This window comes from Hyaena hyaena, unplaced genomic scaffold (assembly GCF_003009895.1).
Source record: "Hyaena hyaena isolate Hyena2069 unplaced genomic scaffold, ASM300989v1 scaffold_15, whole genome shotgun sequence".
Taxonomy (NCBI): Eukaryota; Metazoa; Chordata; class Mammalia; order Carnivora; family Hyaenidae; genus Hyaena; species Hyaena hyaena.
Genome location: NW_024080647.1, coordinates 6,022,369 through 6,039,079, shown reverse-complemented (window position 1 = coordinate 6,039,079; position 16,711 = coordinate 6,022,369). Strand labels below are relative to the sequence as shown.

The following is a 16,711-nucleotide window of genomic DNA, read 5'->3' as shown; positions in this document are numbered from 1 at the left end:
CTGAGGTTCCCCTCGCCGCGAAGGCACGAAGCGCACCAGCCCAGCCGGCTCCTGAACGAGGGCCGCCGGCTGTAGGGCTCCGCGTCGGGCTAGCGGTGCCTGGAATGAGGCTCAGGCGCTGTGGTCCGGCTGGGAAGCCGCGTGGGGCTTAGGCCGCGAAGAGGGACCGGGGACCCGGCCGCCTGAGCCGCGCGGCGTAGGGAAACGGGGAGAGAGGGGGAGGGGGGCGCGGTGAGTCGTCCCCACCACCGTCCCGGCCGCCAGGCCCCCAGCTCTCGCCGGCGTTCTCTGTTCGTTTGTTGTTTGTTTTTTGTTTTTAAACAGTAGCATCAATCTAAACTATTAACCCGTGTCAGCGAAACTATCAAAGGTTCCTATACTTGAGCTTCCAACTTCCAAGGTATCGATCGGTTAAGTTCTTTGTGGGATGGGCTGTGGGCTTGGGTTTGCTTCGCCCTGAGCGGGATTCGCTGCCAGGCTTAGTTCACCGCAACGTTCCTTCCTGCCTCTCAGGATTTTACTTTTCAGAGCGGATAACTGGGGCCTGAAAAAACGGTGTCGCCGAGAGCCAGACTTGATTTATTTTTTTAAATTTACATTTAAGTCAGCTACTATACAGTATAGTCTTGGCTTCAGGAGTAGAACCCAGTGATTCATTTCTTACATACAGTGATTCATCCCTGACACTCTGCGCATCCAGAAATGTGCCCTCCTTTTCTTAAAATTTATTTAAGTTTATTTATTTTGAGAGAGACAGAGATAGTGGGGGAGGGGCAGAGAGAGGAGACAAGAGAACTACCAAGCAGGCTTTGCACTGTCCATGGAGCCCAACATGGGGCTTGAACTCAGGAAACCATGATCAGAGCCAAGACCAAGGGTCCGGATTCTTAAGTGGCTGAGCCACCCAGGTGCCTGCCGCCAACCCCCCCCCCCCCCCCGGCAAAGTGCTTTCCTTAATGCCCATCACCCGTTTAACCACCCTTCTAGCAACCCTCAGTTTGTTCTCTGTATTTAAGAGTCTCTTATGGTTTGCCTCCCTCTCTGTTTTTATCTTACTTTTCTTTCCCTTCCCCCATGTTCATCTGTTGAGTTTTTCAAAGTCCACATATGAATGAAATCATGTATCTCTCTTTCTCTGACTGACTTGCCTCACTTGGCATAATACCCTCTGGTTCCATCCACTTATTGCAAGTGGCAAGATTTCATTCTTTTTCATTGCTGAGTGGTATTCCATTGTGTATACATGTATATACCACATCTTCTTTATGCATTCATCAGTCGTGGACTTTAGAGTTTTTTCCATAATTTGGCTGTTGTAGATAGTGCTCCTATAAACGTTGGGGTGCATGTGCCTCTTCAAACTGAAATATTTTTGATGAGGATGAACTTGAGGGATGGATGTGAGCAAGTGTAATTAAAAGGATATCAGGAGACACTTGATCAGAAAAATGTCCTAGATAACATTCTCAATCAGCTTTTACTTCACACATTTTGGCAAATGCAGAAAAATTGAAGAAAATTAAAATCACCATCCAAAGCTAAACGTTATTGACATTTTGACCTGTAACCTTCCAAACATTTTTTATTTACTTGCATAGAGGTTTGTTTGGGGTTTGAGTTTTACATAAGTAGTATCATCTTGTGCATGTTCTTTTGTAGATTTAATTTTCCCCCATTCATTATATACTGAACATTGCTCCATGTTACATGTTTTCCTACATTATGACTTTTAATGTGCACACAGCATTCATACTATGAATACGTACCCTCCTTTCATCCATACACTAAAGTGGACATTGGATTTAGGTTTTTAAATACTGAACATTTTAAATATTACAAGATATTCACCATTTTATAAAGATAAGTATATGGTCTAATGGTCTAATACAACAGTGTAGGCAGAATAATGACCCCCCGCCCCAAGACTTCAGTACACTAATCCCCAGGGCCTATGGTAACATGACAGCTGCAATTAAGGTTGCTAATTAGCTAACTAGGAGCACTATCTGTGTAGACCCAGTGTGATCACAAGAGCCCTTAAAAGTGGAAGAGGAAGACAGAAAAAGAGAGTCTGAGAAAGCGATGCGGTGATGAAAGAAAGGTCTGAGGGATGCTATGTTCCTCGGTGTGAAGATGGAAGAGGGAGCCAGAGCCAAGGCATGTGGGCAGCTTCTAGAAGCTAGAAATGGACTCTGCCCTGGGGTCTCCAAGAGGAACCTCAATTTTAACACCTCAATTTTAACCCAGTGAGACCCAGGTCAGACTTTGAACCACAGAACCGTGACTTAAAAAATTTATGTTGTTTTAAGCCACTAAATTTATGGGGGTTTTTGTTACTGTAGAAAATACAATGATGAAGACCCATGTAGCCACTCCCCAGTTCTGTCCAATCTTAACATTCAATACTCCCCAGAATTTGTCATTGTTAAAATAACACTGTGGTAAACATTCTTGTAGATAAGTCTCTGTACACATCCTTGATTACTTCCTTAAGATACATTCCTAGAGGACAAATTACTGAGTCAAAAGTGATACCCATTTTGGGGCACCTGGGTGGCTAACTTGGTTGAGTGTCTGACTTTGGCTCAGGTCATGAACTCGCAGTTTATGAGTTGGAGCCCTGCATCAGGCTCTGTGCTGACAGCTCAGAGCCTGGAGCCTGCTTTGTATTCTATATGTATGTGTCTCTCTTAAAAATAAGTCAACAATTAAAAATAATAATATGAGCTACTATTTACCCTCCAGAAAAATCAAACCAATTTATATTCCAGTTGTAAATGTTTGAGATGCCCCTTTCTTTTACCCTTAACAATGCTAGATACTATGTTTTTCCCTATTTCAGTCAATCCTGAAGAACTGTATGGTATTTTATCATATTTCAGTGTTATTTTAGTTAATATCTTTCAGTGCTTATTGGCAGTTCGCATATTTCCATTGAGATGATCGTCTGTTTTTCCCTTATGTATCTTTCTATATTAATGACATTAACCAGTAATTACATACGCTGCAAATATTTTCCCAACTCATTACTTACTGTTAACTTTATTGATTTTTTTGGTGATTTTTATTTATTTTTTATTTTGTTTTATTATTGAGACAGAGAGAAACAGCATGAGTGGGGGAAGGGCAGAGAGAGAGACACACACACAGAATCCAAAGCAGGCTCCAGGCTCTGAGCTGTCAGCACAAAGCCCGATGTGGGGCTCGAACCCATGAACCCTGAGATCATGACCTGAGCTGAAGTTGGACGCTTAACCAACTGAGCCACCCAGGCACCCCTGATTTTAAAACTATACAGAAATTTTTAATTTTGTGTGTGTATGTTTATTTCAAACCCATTGGTTTTTCCTTGTTTTGCTATTGTGTTTTGACAGGCCTTGGCCACATTAGAATCAGCTAAATTTTCTTCCAATTCTTTTGTTATATTTATTCTTTAACTTTTTAATTAACGTCGAATTTATTCTGGCACTTGATATGCAGTAGGCCTCAGAACACTTTTTTTAAGTTTATTTTTTTATTTTGTGAGAGAGAGAGAGGGAGGGAGAGAGAGAGAATCAATACGGGAGGGGCAGAAATAGAGGAACAGAGGATCGAATTGGGCTCTTTTATGACAGCATGGAGCCCGATGTGGGGCTTCCGAACCATGAGATCATGACCTGAGCCAAAGTCAGACACTTAACCGATTGAGCCACGCTGGCGCCCTCCCCCCCACCAGAACACTTTCTGATGATTACTCCTAGTTATTGCTTCAGTTCCTTACTAATGCCCAGTACAGTGTCAAAACCCTCAACTTCTGAGACACTGTAATCGCATGGGAAATAAAACTCAAGGTCAGAAAGACCCTGTAACTCTGCCTCCTCAAAAACTTAGTGTCTCCTTAAATGTCCCATTATCTTTGCACTGCTGGCAGATGAAGGGACCCAGAGCCCCTTTGCCTTGGCAGCTCGCTCTCAGGGATCCAGTGGCAGGAGCTCCCGCCAGGCTTTCCAAGGGACCATGAAGTGCCGGTTGGAGTTCCTGTACTGCTGACAACTCCCTGACGGTTCCATCTGGCAGCAGCGCCCAAGACAGTGCTTCAGTTATCTCCTGTTCAGCACCAGCCTCCCTCACCTCACAAGTGCGCAGCCATTTCCACTCCCTTCCCCCTTGTCAACTTCAGACTCTGGGAGAGCTCACAGGTGTTCCAGTTAAGCTGGGAATTTACCCGGTGCTGAATTTCAGGCTAGCCAAGACCGGTTCTAAATAGGTCAGATCCCTACATGCCCTGGGCGGGGGTGCACCTCTGGCTCCTGCCCTGTTGCCAAAAAGATGGTGGGAAATTCATTCTGTCTTAAGAAATTCAGGGTAAGGGTATGAGGTGGGGCCCTAAAGATAACTTTTCACACTCCTGCCTTCCTAAGTATTTTTCAGAGACACTCAGAGAAATCTGTGTCATCAGCAAACTCTAACCAGGTCGTGTTCTTTTTCTCTTCCTCTCCGCTCCACCTGCTGTTAGGAGTCAAAGCATGTGTGGCTTACTGTCAACACATTCCTGAAATCAACAGCAACTTCTGAAAGCCCGCCTCTTCCCTGCTCACCGGTTCTCTAACAGGATCACAACCACTGTCCCAAAAGCTCCATTGTAGAGGTTGAAACTCATGGAGATGTTAGACATTCTCAGGTAAGCTCCCATCTAGAAGGGTTAAGAGTCTCAGGGGCGAACTCTGTTGTCATTTTCTTTCTTTTCCACACCAACTGAATTTCTGGCAGAAGCTGGGCCCCACTGGGCTGTACTATAGGCTGAATGTGTGTGTCCCCCTGAACTTCAGAGGCTGAATCCTAACTCCCCAGTGTGAGGGTATTCAGAGGTGAGGACTATGAGAGGGGGTTAGGTCATCATGGTGGAGCCTTCATGAATGGAGTTCATGCCATTATAAGAGAAGCCTGAGAAAACCCCCTCGTTCCTACCATGTAAAGACACAGTGATAAGACTGTCATCTATGAACTAGGCTCCAAATCTACCCACACCATTGATCTTGGACTTGCCAGCCTCCAGAATTGTGAGAAATAAATGTCTGTCCTTTAAGCCACCCACTCTAGAGTTTATTGTAATAGCAGTCTAAACAGGCTAAGCAATCTGGCCTGCCAGAACATTTCACCTCATTCTTGGAGATTGCGCTAGGTTTTCTCAGACCTGATCTGCTCTCCTTTCTTCACCCTTCTCTGTGCCCAGGAAGCCGACTTTGATGGGCTGCATCTGCTGAGTTCTCCTCTCCTCTGGTTTCTAGTTGAGTTGGGCAAATGGGAGGTATCAGTAGGAAATCACAGGGTGGGTGAAGAGAAATATTGGGGTATTCACTCCCCTGGATCTATCCTTGATGGACCATTTTCTTCCACATGGCTATTTTTCTCTAAAAGAAATAGTTGTGGGGCACCTAGGTGGCTCAGTGGGTTAAGCACTTGACTCTTGATCTCAGCTCAGGTCTTTTTTTTTTTTTTTAATGTTAATTTATTTTTGAGGGAAAGGGAGAGAGAGTGTGTGTCTGGGAGAGGGGCAGAGAGAGAGACAGAGGATTTGAAGTGGGCTTTCCACTTTCAGCGCTTTCAGTGCAGGGCTTAAATTCATGAACCGTGAGATCATGACCTGAGCTGAAGGCAGACACTTAACCAACTGAGCCACCCAGGTGTCTCTCAGCTCAGGTCTTGATCTCATGGCCCTGAATTCAAGTGCCACATTAGGCTTTGTGCTGGGTGTGAGGGCTACTTAAAAAATTAAAGGGACACCTGGGTGGCTCAGTTGGTTAAGCATCCAACTCTTGATTTCAGCTCAAGTCATGACCTCACAGTTTGTGAGAAGGAGCCTATGTCCGGCTCTGTGCTGACAACGTGGAGCCTGCTTGAGATTCTCTCTCTCTCTCTCTCTCTCTCTCTCTCTGCCCCTCCCCAAATAAACAAACAAACAAATAAATAAATAAATAAAAATAAACAGTTGCTTCAGGCATCCCTTTCCTACAGCTCTTATGGGACTCCAGTCAATACATCCTCCCCTTTTGGTTCTTCTGCCTGAAGGATGGTGTCTCACCATCTTTTGTTCATTTCTGTTAACCCTGCCTCAGCCTTGTAAATAATACCTACATGAAACTATCTTCAATCATCTCTTCTGAGTGGGCCATTTGTACTCTGCTAGGACCTCGGCATGGGGATCCCTTGCCAGGATATGCCCCTCTTTAGCCTGCAAGGCTTTGTAGATCTGTGGATGGGGTCCGTCTGCCCTTCAGCTATCACTCAGACCAGGTCACCGCAGGGATGTCCTTTGCCCCTAACTATGGAACCCTTCACGTTTAACAGGTTGTGGCTTGAGATGGAAATGGGAATCTTAACAGAAACAGCCTAGAGTCCTAGCCATGAAGATCTTTGACGCATTATGGGCAGTATAGGGATCACCTAGGAACTTTCTGGAAATGCAGAAATGCCCCACCCCAGACCTCCTGAGTCAGAATCTGCATTTTAACAAGATCGCCTGGCAATTTGCATGCAGATCCCATGAGGAGAAACACTGCCCTAGTGTTTACCAAACTGGCATTCTCTCTGCAGTGCTCCCACCTTCTCTGTGAGACTGTACGGAAGCCAGAACCCAGAGTCCCATGACTCCAGATAACAAATCAGGGCTTTTCTCTAGATTGGAACAGAGAAGTTTCCCTTTTCCCCTCCTTCTCCAAGATGTTGTCCATTTCAGCAGATCTTATTGTCCCTTACTATGTCCAGGGAACCTTTAAGTCTGTGATCCTCAAACTTGGTTGCATGTTAGAATCATCAGAGAGCATCCTAGGTCAGTTGAAGAGCATTTGGGGGTGGGACCCAAGTAGCAGTATTTTTTATAACTCCCCAGGTGATTCCATGAGGAGCCAAGGTTGAGAACTGCTACTCTCGTTTCCATGGAGGGCTCAAAATTTTCAAAAGCAAAGCCCAGAAGAACTACAGGCTACTCCTGCTGAAAGATAGAAAGAAGGAAAAATACAGAGGGGAAAAAAAATCATTATTATCCAGTACATCCAGACTGGGGATCCAGGTGAGACCTCCCAGCACCATCTTGCTTGTCGTGATGGTCAGGTGCCTGGTCTCCACATCTGTCCAGCTGTTGCCTCCTGCAAACCATCTTGTCCCCTGCCTGAGTCTTCAGGGGAGAGGTGAGCTGCTGAGAGCCCAGGTGCTCTCTCAAATTTCATTGTCTTCTCCCAGCTCGCAGTGAAGATATTTTATGAAGATGCTGAGGTCAGTATTGGCATACAGTGTATGCCAAAGTAACCTCCCCTTTTCTGCAGCCCTTACTGCCTACATTAATCCTTTCTCAATAACCACTGCTGTCTGATGTGGTTTTTCTTTTCACGTTCTTGTACTGCAGATTCGTGCTCCTCATGTCCATGTGTCTGTGTGTTGTCTTCCTTAGAAGTCCATCGGCTTCTTAAGAGCAGGATGTGCTGTCATTCCCCCGCTTGCCTAGTAGCATAATAGGCACAGGAATATGTCCTGAGTGGCATCTACTCCACGTAACTGGCTTGATGGTCTTTCTTTGAGGACTCACTCTTCTCCCTCTGGTTTATCCAGAACTCTCCTTTTTCTGTCGTAACTTTATAGGTCCTTCTTGATGCATGCCTTTGGTATTTCCTGTGCCTCAACTCGGTGTGATGAAAAGACTGAAGGACCATGGAATTTTGGCCAAGCCCAAGTTAACTTGTTTTCTGGAACTGAAAAAGTGAGTGTAAGTCATTATAGGGTTACTGAGATAGTATAGTGAGCTCTTCCCTTGGAAGGCATGTTCGAGCAAAAATAAATGAAAATTATTCTGTTTTCCCATTATATAAAAGCTGATTAAAAGGATAGTGGGTCAGCAGGCTCAGAGAATTAAGAAGAATGGTGCTCTGTTTATTCACATTTAACAACTTATTCAACTATTTGCAGAATAGCTATATACAGAACAGGCAGGCAATGCAGAAAGTTTTTAAGCCTAATAGCTACTTACCCGTCTTGTTTCCCTATCTGTAAAATGAAAATATTTATGTATGCTTTATAAGGTTGTATGAAGGTAGAATGAGGTGATAATGCTTGTAAAGTGCACAGTATGCTGTAAGTGCTCAGTCAATGCTGACTAATTCCTAGAGCTTGTTGATTATAAAGGAATCAGTTGGCTCTGGGAACCTTGGGCTGTTGATGTTTTCCCTCTTAGTGACTTGTAAAATGCAAAGTTTTTAGAATAGTTCTGACTTAGGGAAGACCATGAATTTGTTCTATCTGCAGAAAATACTTACTGGAGTCTTACTTTTGAATCAAAAACCTAGAGATCGTTCTTTCAAAATCCAATAGGTGGCATAAGGAGCCACTTGTCATGCAGGACAAGCACTGGCCAGCAGAGAGCTTTACCTTCCCTGAGTCCCAGAGCTTTACCTTAACCCTGGCTCTGTCTCCCTACTCTGTTACCTGGTCACTGCATAAACAGCTGTGCACAATAGACTGGGATTTAAATATATAGACCTTGGTTATTATGAGTTTTCCTAAAGGAGAAATAGATGTGACCTAGAAGACAGTTGAGAGTGAGTCTAATCTCCCCCAAATACTTTCCCCTAAATAGTCCACTCATCTGAAACTAGTTAACTCTGTTAAACTGCTTAAATTCCAAATCTCCCATAGGTGAAAGTTAAATGCCGTTGGCTCTAAGTGTATTTTTCATAGAGACACATAGTCCAAAAATGTAGTGGAAGGTCTGTCATCATTGTGAATTGTGTCAGCTCTGCAGTCACTGTGTGGCATAGACTCGAAAGTAAGGGAACCCTGGGAGACAGTGTTTGCTAATTTCCCTAAATGTTTCCAGAGTGGTCAATTTTAAGAACTAAAAAGAAGTCACTTCACATAGAGCGGGGACGAGAGGAGCATAGTCCTCCTGAACAGGTTATGCCAGAGTCTTATTTTAGGAGTATTTCCACCGTCATCAAAACTGCTAATAAAATATCCATATGGACCCTTTGAGGCATTCTTTTCTTTTATACCAAAAACAGGAATAAAAAATAGGAGAAAGAATGAACCACTTTACTAACCCACAAACTGAATGGTTGACCTTAAGTGAAGAAGGGTTGACCTGCTGGATCATTTTATCCACCTGAGCTCAACATAGTACACAGAACAAGAGCTCTGTCAGCCGTTGCTCTCAGACTTGCTAATAAGGTAGCAATATATTAAATATGGAATTTCAGGTTAGGAAGGGACAACTCTTTCCTATTTTCAAGAGGAAATCCTTGTATCCTGTCGAAGTTTACTTGCTTTTAAATTCACCTATTGATGGGACACCTGGGTGGCTCAGTCGGTTAAGTGTGACTTCAGCTCAGGTCATGATCTCGTGGTCCGTGGGTCTCTGACAGCTCAAAGCCTGGAGCCTGCTTTGGATTCTGTGTCTCCCTCTCTCTCTACCCCTCCCTACTCACGTGCGCACGCACTCACACTTTCTCTCTCTCTCTCTCTCAAATAAACAAACATAAAAAATAGTAAAATAAATTCACCTATTGGCTTTCAGGCCTAGGAAAGGAACATAGAAAACACATGTCATTCATTTTCCAACCGAATGCCCTGAGCTAACTGAGGACAGCCTCCCTCTTAGAATTTAATTTACTTCTCCAGAATGAATAGCAGAGTATTTGCAGTTTCTCATCACCCTTTTCATGTTTCTTTGGACATTCTCCAATTTGCCCACATCTCTCTTAAAATGAGCCCAATGACTGAACACACTGCCAGCTCTTAAATCACAGGGAACTATTACTCGTCTTGTTCTGATCATCACATGTGTCCAGCACAGTCCAATATCACATAAGCCCTTTTGGCAGCATACTAGCATCGTACCATTTATTTATGTAACCTTGTAGCTGACTAACATCCGAAGTCTTCTTAAGTGTTATTAAGCCTCATATTTCTCATGCTTTAATTGCATTTTAAGAAATCTAAGTCTAGGGACACCTGGGTGGCTTTTTCGGTTAAGCATTCGACTCTTGATTTCAGCTCAGGTCATGATCTCATGGTTGTGAGATCGAGCCCCATACTTTGGGGTCCACACTGGCCATGGAGCCTGCTTACAATTCTTACTCCCTTTCTCTCTCTCTCTCTCTCCCCCTCTCCCTCTCCCTCTCTCTCCCTCTCTCTCTTCCTCTTCTTCTTCCTCTCTCCCTCTCTGCCCTCCCCTCACAAAAAGAAGAAGAAGAAAAAGAACCCTAAATCTAGTGAATATACTAAAAACCATTGGACTGTACTCTTTGTCAGTAGGTTGTATGATAGGTGAGTATCAATAAAGCCGTTAAAAAATATAAGTTCAGGAAAAAAAGCCATATGTATTTTATCAAATAATTTCAAAATCTTGCCAGGTACGTTAACTCATATAATCCTTTCAACAGTCCTTTTCTGTTCTAGAGGAATTAAGAACCTTGTATAAGTGGAGGAGCAGGGATTCGAACCTAAGTCTGCTCAAGATGCCCATGCTTATTCCACCACAACTGCTTCCCTGTCACCCTGCTAAGTGCCAGGCATCGTGATTGGTGCCCAGTTAAGGTGACAGGGAGGAGGTCTTCCAGGCCAGCAGAGCTGCAGGACCATGGACCCTCAGAGCAGGAACAAATGATATGGTGATTTAGAGAGATTCAGGTACCAAAAGAAGGTGTCCCATAAGTAAAGCAAATATGACTTTGGCAGTGGTGAAAGTGGAGGTGGTATTGTGGAGGGGAAGATGTTGGGAATAATTGTGTGAATGACCCAGAGTGGCGGGGGGTGGGGGGGGGGGCAGGGCGGGGATCACACATGACGAAAGGCAGATTGCAAGGTCCCCAGCTTGGTCTGTGTTTCAGGTGTGCTACCTACAAAGAATAGAGGTATGCACATTGCAGTCCTGCGTTTGAAGAGATCAGGGTCCTGGCTGGGTTGTAGAGGCAGGGGCTGAAGCCTGAGGAATCAAGAAGCCAGGTCCTGTAACAAGGAATGTAACCAACTCAATCCCAGGATGAAAGCTGAAGCCTGGTGGCCAGAACCAGAGGGTTTGATGAAAGAAGAACAAGTCACAGGGTAACCTAACAGTGTCCCCTGAACTCCTGAAGCAAGGCTCCTTGAAACCTTCAGCTAGAGATAGGACTTGCTCCTGTATCTGGGGCAGAGCCAAAGCTGAGTGTCAAGTGGCCCAGAATGGGGGCTGACAGATCATTAAAGTGACCAGTGCCTAGCCGGTTTTTATTTTTCCCCTGCAACATTCATGATCAATGACAGCTACAGTTACATATACTCCTGTAGAAGTATTTGGGGCTAGACAAAATTTGGGGTGTGCCATCCATAATGCCACTTTCTTCCCTATTACACAGGAAAGGATATCAGGAAATGACTAAGAACGTTGTTTCAAGAATAACTGTGAATCTGTTCCATTCAGTTTTACCATCAGCAAAAATGATTTGTGTGCATGTCTGATTTGGGCAGGCCGGTGTGATGGGATCACCTGGGTGGGCATCACCAGGCAGGCCCTGCCTGTGCAGCCCCAGTCCCTGGCTGATCTACTCTCTCCGTCTGCCCGACCACTCCCTCAGCCAAGACTCCTTGGGTTTCACGTAACAGATACATCTTAAGGTTGCCTGAGCTCAAACGGAGAGTGTGTTGGACATGGGCCAGGGCAGGAAGGGCAGCTGGGCCTCAGGGGGGTCAGAACAAAGCCCTGAGAGGCCCTGGGAGTGGAGACAGCTCTTCTCTTGCCACCTCCCCTTTTCTCTCAGGAGTGACCTGGTTTCTCATCTCTACTTCTCCCTGATACCCTTTCAGCCTCCTCTCCCTCCATTCCTCTTTTCTGCCTCTCAGGGCACGTCATGACAATGGCCATGCCAGCCCCTTGTTTTATGCTGTCCTAGTTCTGGGGCCAATAGTGACTGACCAGAAGGCCTGTGTCCCAATTGCAGATGCCCCGGTTGTCTCCACTTGAGTCAGGAGCGTGTACTCCCAACAGCCTGTGAGCACTTGCAGTGATAGTGACTCCTGGGGCCCATGCCTGTAAAAGAAAGTCGGGGAAGCTCAGAAAAGGAGGCATGGGCTGGACAGAGACCCCGTAAGGTGACTGAGCCCCCCAAACATTGTCACTACTGCCTTTGGCAAGGCAGCTGATGGTCTAAATCCTCCCCTCTGGCTGCCTCAATGTTGTTCTGTCTTTTCCCTGAAAGATCGAGTGTTCACTAGACATACTTGTTAACTGAAAATACCTTCTCCACAGTCTTCAGCATGCTGACGATGAATGTATACAACAACTTTTTTGGTTCATGTAGAAGAATCAAATCTAGGGACCACATGTTGAGGAGAGACGCCATCTTAAACTAGACACTTACCAAGTACATTGGAACCGAACCCACTTCCGAGGGTCCACATTGCCTAGCAACATGTTTTACATCCTACAAAGTGCCTTTTAAACAGCCCTTACATTATGTCTGAATGAGAACTATCTTACTCATACTTCAAGTATCTAAAGAGCAAAATCTGAAATCAGGGGCCAGAGGCAGAGAACTTGGAATTTCTAACCTAAGTGGTTTCCTGTTTCACATTTATAAAAGTCAGTATTAAGGGAACGGTGGGGTAGGCTGTTAAATCTGGAGGCTGTACTCTGAGGCTCTGAGAGCAACCAAGACTATTCCCCTACAATCCCTAATGGTGATGACAGTGATACCATCTGAGTGCTTATTTCTTGCTTCTTTTGTGTCAGGCCTGGTGCTAAGCTCATTTAATCTTTACACCATCTCTATGAGTTGTTATCCCCATGTCACAGATGAGGAAACTAAGGCACAGAGCTTGTTAAGTACCATTCCCAAGAACTCATAAATGGTAATTTGCAGAACTAAGATATAAGCCTAGGTCTGGCTGAAGCAGAATTTTGATCTTAACCAATATAATATACTTAGAGATTCCAACAAGATATTTTTAAAAATTATTTGAAAATGAAGCTCCCTAGAAAGAAAGAAAGTTCCTTATGAACATTAGGCCTTTCTATAATTTCATCACTCGTTAGGTCTTTTAATTTTCAATGTATTTGATTAAGCGTATTTTTGTGCCTCCTTTACTGATGTAATGGGCAATGTAATAATGATTAAGACCCTTTTGGGGTTTTCAAGGAGCTTCAGGTTATCTAATAATAAGGAAGAGACTGTATAAACATAATTACAACATATGATATGCCATCCTAGAAACATATAGTCTTGTAGACATTAAGAGAAGGACAATCATGTTCACTCACTATGTAAAAGTTAGGATTTGTTGCATATGAATGTTGTTAGGTGAATAGTGTAAGAGACACAGAAATCCCGTGTTAGCCAAAGTAATCAACCGTTCCAAAGTGCAGTGCTTAGCAAGGCCAGTATGACTTCTGGTCCATCATGTAGCCGTGTGTTTAAGTGAACCATGGAATATGACCCCTGTAAATAAGACATATGACCTTAAAGGAAGAAATACATCCTCAACAGGCTTGATCCTTGTTGCATATTTTCAGTAAACTGTGTCCCTGAAGAAAACACCTCTAGGGGCGCCTGGGTGGCTCAGTTGGTTAAGCGTCCGACTTCGGCTCAGGTCATGATCTCATGGTTCATGGGTTCAAGCCCCACATCAGGCTCTGTGCTGACAGCTAGCTCAGAGCCTGGAGCCTGTTTCGGATTCTGTATCTCCCTCTCTCTCTGACCCTCCCCTGCTCGCGCTGTCTTTCTCTCTCTCAGAAATAAATAAAACATTTAAAAAAGAAAGAAAGAAAGAAAGAAAACACCTCTACTCTGAGTTGTCAGCCAGCAAACTGAGCCAGGGACAATAGGATGAAGTGCAAAGGAGATCTTTGGGAAGAGCTCTCTACTCAATGTGATGCTTGATAGCTCAAGAATCTTTCCAGAATGAAAAAAAAAACAAAAAAAATACAACCTTTCCAGAATGGTCCCAGGAATAAATGGATACACCTGTTTTTTGTACTTTGCTTGCAGAGACCAGTCCATCATCTGCCACCGGCTGGACCCAGCGGACATTAGTGCTGCCTGCCATCCAAGAATCTGTGATGGGCACTGATTACTTGCCCCAGAGCTCTACCCCCATTACCAACCCTGCTTTCTGCTTCAGGTAATGTGAGTCCAGCTGTGCTTTTCCACACTCCTGAAGTCTGCAGCAGTCTGTGATCAGTACTTAGAAGCTTAACTGTGTCATTGGATAGCAGGATGCACTCCAGACTTGGGAAAAAATAGCTGTAGTGCCCCTTTCTTTTATGTATGACTTTACATTGCAAAGCCCATCATGGTCATCATTAAGTAACCCTGCTACTCAGTGCCCTCAGAGGTAGGACCGAATTAGTCTACTCATTTGACCTCCGACAAAACAGATAGAAAGGCTTAGGGATTTGCCAAAGTGAAGTGATTGAATCAAGGAAGCTTGGCCCAATTCTTTTTTTCTAGCTCATTCTTTTTCGCCTGGAAGAGGCCTTCACGGTGCCCAGCTCTTAACTCCAAGCAGCTTAAGGAAGTCAACTGGGAAGAGCGGCTTGGCAGGGAAACGGCAGCAATCTAGAGCAGAGCAGCAGTGTGGGGCTTGAGTTATTTGAAAACAGCCAAGTCATATTCTTCTGATTCTCAGTGGATGTTAAACGTGCACACACACATGATTTCCCCTATCAGGCCAGGGAGCAGAGCCAGGACATTGGGACATAGTTGGAACATTGCTTATGAGCATGCTGCCTCTGACCTGTGACAAAGCTACCCACCCACCACCCACATTTCAGCCCTCTGTTACCAGATCCTTTGTATTCAGATTTTAAGTATTTTTATTTTTTATTAAAAAATTTTTTTATTGTTTTTGTAATTTTGAGAGACAGAGACAGAGTACGAGCAGGGGAGGGAAGAGAGAGGGAGACACAGAATCTGAAGCAGGGTCCGGGTTCCAAGCTGTCAGCCCAGAGCCAAACGTGGGACTCGAACTCACCAACTATGAGATCATGACCTGAGCTGAAATCAGACGCTCAATCGACTGAGCCACCCAGGCACCCATATATTAAGATTTTAAACAAACTCAAAATCAAGCCTATTCCAAGAATGGGCCTAGTCCTGTAATTTGTGGGGCTTGGTGTGCAAAAAAGTGAAAACAAACGATAGCTACAACAAACAACAAAAACAGAAAAGAGTGCAAACAGAGGCTCACATATCTTGTGGCTAAATATTTAACAACTATAGGTGAAGATAACAAGTTTCCTACCTTAACAAATAAACATTTATAATGACCTAAAAAATTTGGTATGAAATTTAGAATATTTTGGCTCCACAGAGCTCCACACCAGAATGTGGTGGTTCAGGGAGAGCAGTCCTGGCCTAGATCGATGCCCTCTACCCCCCTCCCACCCCTCCAGACAGGGCCTGTAGTATCATGAAAGGCATCATACACATGCAATGAGGGATCCCAGACCCTGTGTTCAAGCTCTGGCCATGTTAGCACCCCCTTTTGGCCATTGCTTATGCCTGTGGCACTGCACCAATGAAACAGTATGCCCTCAGGAGGATAGATCAGGGGAAGAGCTCCATATCATTCCTGCAAGCAGGTCCATACCACTCTTCAATAGAGAATTCTGGGGTGTGGGTACCTGAAGTGTATTCTAAAAGGGGAGCATGGCTCTGAGTGAATACACCCCTGGCCTATGGATTCCCTGCCCTATTTGGAATAGTAACCAGATGAGGGCAAGGGTAGGGTTGTCTAAAGAGTGGGCCCCTGGGAAGGGGGCCTGCTTGCTAAGACTTAAGAGCAAATGCTATCTGGCCAAATAATAAGTCAAAAATGTGAGTTAATACTGGAGTCTGCCCAAATCTTGATCCTATAAGTAATTGCTACCTCAACTATAAAACACAAAGGCATGAGCTGCTTCAAGTGTTTTGACTGTTTGCATCCCACAGATAACTTACTCTGGGAAGTGGGCATGGTCTCTGGTAGATATAAGGGCCAGAAATCAAATGAATAGACTCCATAATTAAATATTTTACTGGAGAGGTTGAGCTCCCATAAAAAGCTAATACCAAAGCTCTAGGTGGTGATCCTAGCATAGATGACCCTTTTGTTACCTCTGCAAAATGGACCAAGTGGAGGGAGGAAGAGATGCATGACTCCCTGGGACCCTGGTGATGTGCTTCCCTGCTCTTTCATCAGCCAGACTTGCAAGGAGCTAGGGGACGAAACCAATCCCTCTGTCCTCATAATGCCCCTCTGAATCAGAATCATGATCCCAGTCCTGGTCTGACATACAAAAAAGTTAAAATTATGAGCTTCCTTGTTAACTCATCTCTCCATTTCATTTAATGATTTACAACATTTAATTTTTTAAAAAAATCATGTCCATACATGAAAAGTATTTTTAATCATCAATTTTCAAGGCAAAAGATGTAAATAAGGAAATGTACAAGGTGTGTACTTTTTTTTAAAAATTTTTTAATGTTTTTTATTTATTTCTAGGAGAGAGACAGAGAGACAGCATGAGCAGGGGAGGGTCAGAGAGAGAGTGAGTCACAGACTTTGAAACAGGCTCCAGGCTCTGAGCTGGCAGTCAGCACAGAGCCCGACGGAGGGCTCGAACCCACGAACCACGAGATTATGACCTAAGCGAAAGTCGGATGCTTAACCGACTAAGCCACCCAGGCGCCCCATAAGGTGTGTACTTTGATGTTATTTTGTTGTTGTG

At 44.4% G+C, this 16,711-nt stretch overlaps 1 long non-coding RNA gene across 1 annotated transcript; it reads left to right on the top strand.

The window, feature by feature from the left end:
• Positions 1-28: 28 nt before the first annotated feature.
• Positions 29-14,737, top strand: LOC120222113. Its single transcript, XR_005525967.1, has 4 exons — positions 29-400; positions 4,496-4,660; positions 13,989-14,121; positions 14,451-14,737. It is a non-coding gene; the product is annotated as an uncharacterized LOC120222113 (long non-coding RNA).
• Positions 14,738-16,711: the final 1,974 nt, after the last annotated feature.